The following is a 6,927-nucleotide window of genomic DNA, read 5'->3' as shown; positions in this document are numbered from 1 at the left end:
GGCGCATACTTTGAATAAAATATTTGTTATCATTCTCTTGAAATAAATGTGTTTTTTTCTTGAAAAAATACCGGTTTCATATGTATACACCTGGTACAGGTTGCTTTGCAGGATCATGTGCAGTTTGCTTCACCAAAATCCTGTACACTGGCAGTCAAGATTACCTGTACAGGTTCGTCTACAGATTCGTGTCCAGGAACATGTACAGGTCCCTCCGAGGTTTTCTGTTCAGCTGGGAACATTTTGAAAAGTGAATTGAGAAATATGTCGAGAAACAAAGCATTAAAAAAGTAAACATTTAGTTTTGAAAAAGTGATATCAGAGATAATTGTTATGATTCTGAAATCAGTGATTTTGTACAAGATAGTACGCTATGTATTTCCGGTAGAACTTGAAGATTTCTGATTCCCCGATTTGAAATAGCTTGACAAACTGTATATACAAATAATCTGGAAAATTTCGGTTAATATAAATATGTGCCATCCATGAACTTCACTTTAAGTAAACACTATTTTGATCAAGATTCCTGGACCTGCCCATTAAGCATTCCATGTAGTAAACAAACTAGAGTTTTTGGAAAAATTCTCTGATATTTGTTTGAGATTGTATTTTAATTTTTCACTTACTTACTGAACGACGTGGCATTATTGGTGCTATATTCATTGATTCTGTAAAAAGAAATGTAGGGATTTTTTATTTACAAAATTTTCAACAAATCCCAGACTAAATGTCATATATTTCAACACAATATGAATTAAATTTCCTATAATAAGTGTTCAGTTTGAAAGCTATTCAAAGTTTAATTTCATCCATTTAATTTTTGCATTAAATTTTCGTCTATGAAAGTATAAAAGATTTCATTTAAATGTTAATTCTAAGAAACATTTTAAAAATTAAGGTCCTTTAAAAATTAAGGTACTTTAAAAATACTTTTTTTTATTATTTTGTGTGAGTCAATGCTGAAGCAGCAGATAATACTCAACTTGATTATCATTGATCAAATAAGTTGTCTCTGCTCTTGGACATTTATTGCTTTTTATTTTCAAGTATATCTCGTTAAAAAATACGTAACGTGACCTGTCTCCAATTTAAAAACTTTGCCTTTTGATAAAAATGATTTGTCTTGAACAAGGATGAACTTGGGTATCCAAACAAACTTATTTTAATTTTATAGTCTTTTATCTGACGCGAAAGATACTTTTTCGCATCTCTGAATCAAAAGCGTTAAATCTGAACTAATCGTTAGAGGAATATTACAAATTTTATTACTAAAAATTTGCCCACATTTTTTTTAGTTACAATAAATCTTGTGTCTCTGGTGGGCCTGGATGATTTTTTAAAGAAAAAAAAAGAAAAATTCGAGACGATTTCATTTTAAATATAGAAATTTCTTGAAAGGCACTTCACAGAAAGAAGTTTGTATTCGATCGAAAGATGATTTTTTTTGCTTCTAAGAGATCCAACCTTAATTATAGACAATGTACTAAATAATATTAAATAGTTTTAACGGTGAACTCAAAGTATTTGGAATAAAATTGGTTTTATAACAAAATATTGCATAACTATAATTCATATGACGCTTCATTCTGTAAATGATCATAAAGCAGCCTGATGAAATACCCATAAAATAGTAATAGCTTATATTTTAATTGTTTCAAGGTGAGAACCAAATTTTTGAATATATAGTTGATATCTGGATTAAAGATGTTTTAATATATAATTGAATTTATATTTTTGTCATATTCTACTTACGCACAGAATCGAGAAAAATCAGAAACATGCAGAGCAACATTAGAACAACAACCTTCATTTTTGATGATAAAGGCCTAATTCTTTTTACTTATATATATACTAATCCTTATCTTATTCACGACGAAAATATTCTTATCTATGTGTACTTCGCGGATTGGCGTTGCGTAAAGTGTATTCTTCTTTATGAAAAATAAACAAACTTTATATGCGATGAAATATGCCTGGTGGGTAGTTACTCATTTATCCAAAATCTGGATTCCCCTAAAACTCATTTTACCGAAAACAATCACTAAATTTGCGGACGTTCTAGAAATAAATGATAGAGGCGTTAATAAATCTTCCTCTGGACAGTAGGGTTGATAACTGAAATTTGAGACACCTGGATGGTTTTTCGAAGGTTCAGTCTGTGTAATAATTAAAACTGTTAGTCCAGGTGTTGATTTCAATAACAGGTTTAACGATTGGAATAATTGGGTTTTAGTTCTTGACGAAAATTAAGAATAATAAACTCAAATGGAGTGATTTTTAATTTAAGAATATTTAGAGTTGATACATCCTTCAGGATCAAATGTACAAATTTTTCAAAAGTTTCCAAAGATTTCCAGTGATTTGAAACATTTTAGGGTATTTTCAAGTATTCCCAGGAATTTTCGATTCAGTAAAGAAACTTTATTTGTGTGCTTCCATCCGATAAGGAAGTTGATTTTGGAACAAATTATTCAACACACGGATTCTATACAAGAGGGGCATGGCTGCGAATCACACACGTATCAGCCTAATCCAGGGAGCCTTGTTAGTTCGAGATACCATTAGGGGTTTAGGAGAGGTTGGTTTTTGTTACAGGTACCCCAAGACGGCCGCGGCCATTCGAAGGGCTTGCGTACTGGTAAAGGGAATCAACGTTGTCCCGCTGCTTGAGCTATGTTCGAGAGTCCTGATGGTGATAGTAATGGTGATCTTTGAAAAATCTCGCAGCATTGGACAGTGATTTGCGCAGAACACGAAAAATAAACCAAAGTCAAAACAGGTTACGTTAAAATGTATTATGCAATACATCGTGCTATAGCTGCAATAGATTGTCAATTTCATCCTTTTCGGTTATATTGCAAAAACTGTGCACTTTTTTCTAAATTTCACTTTGAAAACTCGCGATCGTGCAGTATTTTCAAAATATCTAGTAATCAAACTGCTGCAAAAAAGGCGTAAAATTAGAAAAAATTTTCTCTTAAACATAGGTTCCTGTACAGGTTTCTTTCCTAATTAAATTGAGGCACAGGAACCTGTGCAGAAACACGTATGGGAACATCTAAGAAAAGCTGTCGCAAAAACTCATTTACCTCACACCTATAAAGTTGCTTTCATTCTATTCTCTTGAAGAAGGTTGATGTATAGCATCCTAAAAAAGGTCCTGTACATAAAACCGCTTCTCAATTCACTCTTTGAAGGAACCTATAAAAGATCATGCATAAGCTAGCTTGTATACAGGTTCCTTTTCAGGATCATGTACAGTTTGCTTAGCCAAGTTTCTATACAGTAGCCGACTACTATACAGTAGCATTATCCCTTATATCTAAAGCTGGCAGAGCTTATTCCAGAGTGGCTGGTTGAAGGAGACACAAAAATCTTTTGGAGAATCTAATGCAGCCCTATCATCTTGAATCCCTGCCCTTCTATCTAAATTTATCAAAAAATTACACAATTCTCCCCTTTTCAATCCGTTTCTATTCCTTTTTATGTATTATGCAATCGAACGTCTAGTGTATATTTCTTATTCTCTATATTCCTATCTAATTGAATCTTTTTCTATCTTTATTCAAATATAAGTCAGTCCTATCCTTCTGAAACACAGTCTTTCTATCGACATGAATCCTCTGCTTATTCACCTATATCGTTTTCTAGTCATTCGTCAATCCGAAATTTGGTCTATCTTTTTAATCCCTATTTTCCGATTGAATCTTTTTCGATCTTTTTTAAATACAATTCAGCGGTATCCTCTCAAATCCCAGTCTTTCTATCATAATGAATCCTACACTTTTCCACGTCTATTCTTTTCAATCCGTTAGGCAATCTGAAATTTCGTCTATCTTGTTGAACCCATATTTTTCTATCTAATAAAATCCTTTGCTATTTTTTTGAACTTTAAGATAGCCCTATACATCTGAATCCTAGGCGTTCTATCTAAACGAATTCTCTGCTTTTCCATCTCTATCCTTTTCCATCCATGAGGCAATGCCAAATTTCACATATTTTTTTCAATCCCTATATTTTTATATAAATAAAATCTTTTCTATTTTTTCCAAAAAATAATATAGTCCTATCTTCTTAAATCCCAGCCTTTCAATCCAAATGTATCTACACCTTATCCACCTCTTACCATTTCTATCCATTATGCAACACAAAATTTTGCCTATCTTTTTCAATCCCTATCTTCCTATATAATTGAAATGTTAACTTTTTCAAATATACGTTATCCATAACCTTCTGAATACCATGCTTTCTATCGACATGATTCCTCTGTTTTTTTCATTTAAATCGAGGGCAATGTGTGTTGGAGAGATCTATACATACCTGGGCGTGCCACAGAGCCGCAGTCTTATCCTTGAAATATTTCGACATCGGGATCGCCGTAAAAATGGTCGCTCACGACAGGAACATTTTGGATACAAAACATAGTCGCAAGTGATTCTAAATGTATTTTTAAAATTTTAAGGTATATTTATACTTTCCCAAGAATTTTCAAGATATTTTAAATGTTTCAAGGTATTTGAAAGGATTTCAAATATCTTAGGCCACTTTAAAAAAATGCAAGGAATTTTCAGCAGCTCTAAACAATTTCATAGCTTACAAGCTTTTAAATGTTTGAAGGGATTTCAAAATATTTGAAACATTTTACGCTATTTTCAAATGTACCAAAGAATTGTTAATAGCTCTAGAAATTGCAAATGATTACAACAAATTTAAAAGGATTAAAAATATTTTAGGGAGGTTCAAAAGATTCTAACTGATTTTTAATTGATTTTATTAATTTAATGTATTTTAAAGGATTTAAAATAATAGAATGTATTTAAAGGTATTTTAGAAAACTTTAAAAGATTCGAAAGTATTTTTAACTGAAATATAATATTTGACATTTTTTAGGAGAACTTAAATGATTCAATAAAATTTTCATGAGATCTAGAAATTTTTAAGGTTTTTGCATGGATTTGAATGAATTATCATGTAATTGTAAATAATTTTTCAGAAATTCGAAATATAAGGATCGATTTTACAGAACCTATGAGATTTTTTAACATTTAAAAAAAATCATAGAGAGCTCAGGAAATACAATTTCTAATAAAAATTAAAAGTCGCTTAAATGTTTTTATAGTCTTTATGCTACTTTTATAAATTATTAATTTGTATTTTTTTACACTTTTTAATTTTTCTGTGAAATTTTCGGAAGTGAAAAAAAACGAAAATTCAACGATCAAATTTAGATCACACAGTCTTGAATGTTTTCATTCAAATTAAGACTGAAACACCGAAAAGTTGATTAGTTGTTCTAAATATTTTTTATTGGTTTTTCAAAAATAAACTTTAAAGTTTCTTCCGTATGTCATATAAGGAATTTTTCATTGTAGCATTTTTTCGTACATATTGTATACTTTTTCATGTAACAGTTTTTTTGGAAAATAGAATTATTCACTTTAAAAAAATTACGAGCAAAACAAAAACGAAATGTCTTGTCCAAAAAGGTCTAAATAAAATGTTTAGATCTATCTTATATGGAAAATATAAAGAAAATAATATAAAGAAATTAATAAAAATGATTAGTCTGCCTTTTCCGAAAACAAAATTTCTTAAATGACGTTGTAAGTAAATTTACAATTTTGACTTACTTATTTTTCGTAACGGCAATTTGTAAACTTAATTACATAACATTTAGAATTACAGTTTAAAAATTTGCTGAAGTATTTGCAGAAATGCATCTTTAATGTTAAATCGAATTTTTTAACTTTGAGTACTTATTTTTTGTAATTAATTAATACATTTTTAATCTTTAATTGAACTTTGATCAACTTTATAATGATGTTCATTATTTTAAGTTGAGATAACAAGTTTAAAATGCGCGCCCATTTTTTGTACAGATGTAAATGGAATTTCACTGATGATATTTTCACAAATCAGCCAGCTCTACTATGTAGTGCAGAAAGCTTCTCTGTAAAAATTTCAGCATATTCTGCAACATAATATCTACCACGGCAGATTTTATCATTTTTTTCCAGTCGGATTACCCCTGGTAGTCTTCATGCCTCACCTGATTGTGTAAAAAAATATAGTTACTATTTTAAAGATTAATAATTCCTTATGTTATAATTACTAAATTATAATAAATTACGAATCTATTAATTAAATTATACTTAATCGAATGTGGAAATTTAGTTAACTCTGAGTTTCATTTTTGAAACCTAAAAATTGTGTATTGGTTCTAGAACATTAGATACTGGGGAATCTCCATTATGTCCCTCTCCAAGCTGTCTCGATCTCGAAAGTAGTACTTTGAGAAATCTCCAAGTTGTCTTGCTAAATATTGCCCAGTTGGCACAAAGTTTGGCGACGTCTTTACGACATCGTTACGACATCTTTACGATAAATTTACGATATCCTATGTCCATAACGTTAAGGTGTCTTTACGATATGGTAAATAAGTCGCATGACCTGGCGACGTCTTTACGACATCGTAAAGACAACGAGACGACATGGACATAGGATGTCGTAAAGTTGTTATAAAAATGTCGTAACGATGTCGTAAAGATGCCGCCAAATTTGGCGCCCATTTGGTGGGCACGTAACATTGGACAGTGCCGTATGCGCGACAAGATTTTATGAATATCGTAAATTTTGTTTTAACCCTGATACATTCTAATTAGGATAACAAATGCACATGTAAATATTTTCCGTATAGCAGAATTATTTAATAATACTTTATCTTGTAAATTGAAGGGGTGGATGCAATAACCACCTTAGCGCTCGAACATGGAGAGAATTATTGTCGGCGGAGCAAATTTTAAAAACTGATCAAATTTTCGCGAATCGATATTTTTTCTTCAACATTTTATGTACAATGTTTAAAAAACATTTCAGGCACGTGTAGTGATTTTTCAAAAATATTTTCTTCGAAATCTAGGATGCATG

This window comes from Belonocnema kinseyi, chromosome 7 (assembly GCF_010883055.1).
Source record: "Belonocnema kinseyi isolate 2016_QV_RU_SX_M_011 chromosome 7, B_treatae_v1, whole genome shotgun sequence".
Classification (NCBI taxonomy): domain Eukaryota; kingdom Metazoa; phylum Arthropoda; class Insecta; order Hymenoptera; family Cynipidae; genus Belonocnema; species Belonocnema kinseyi.
Note: the sequence above shows the minus strand (reverse complement) of the source record.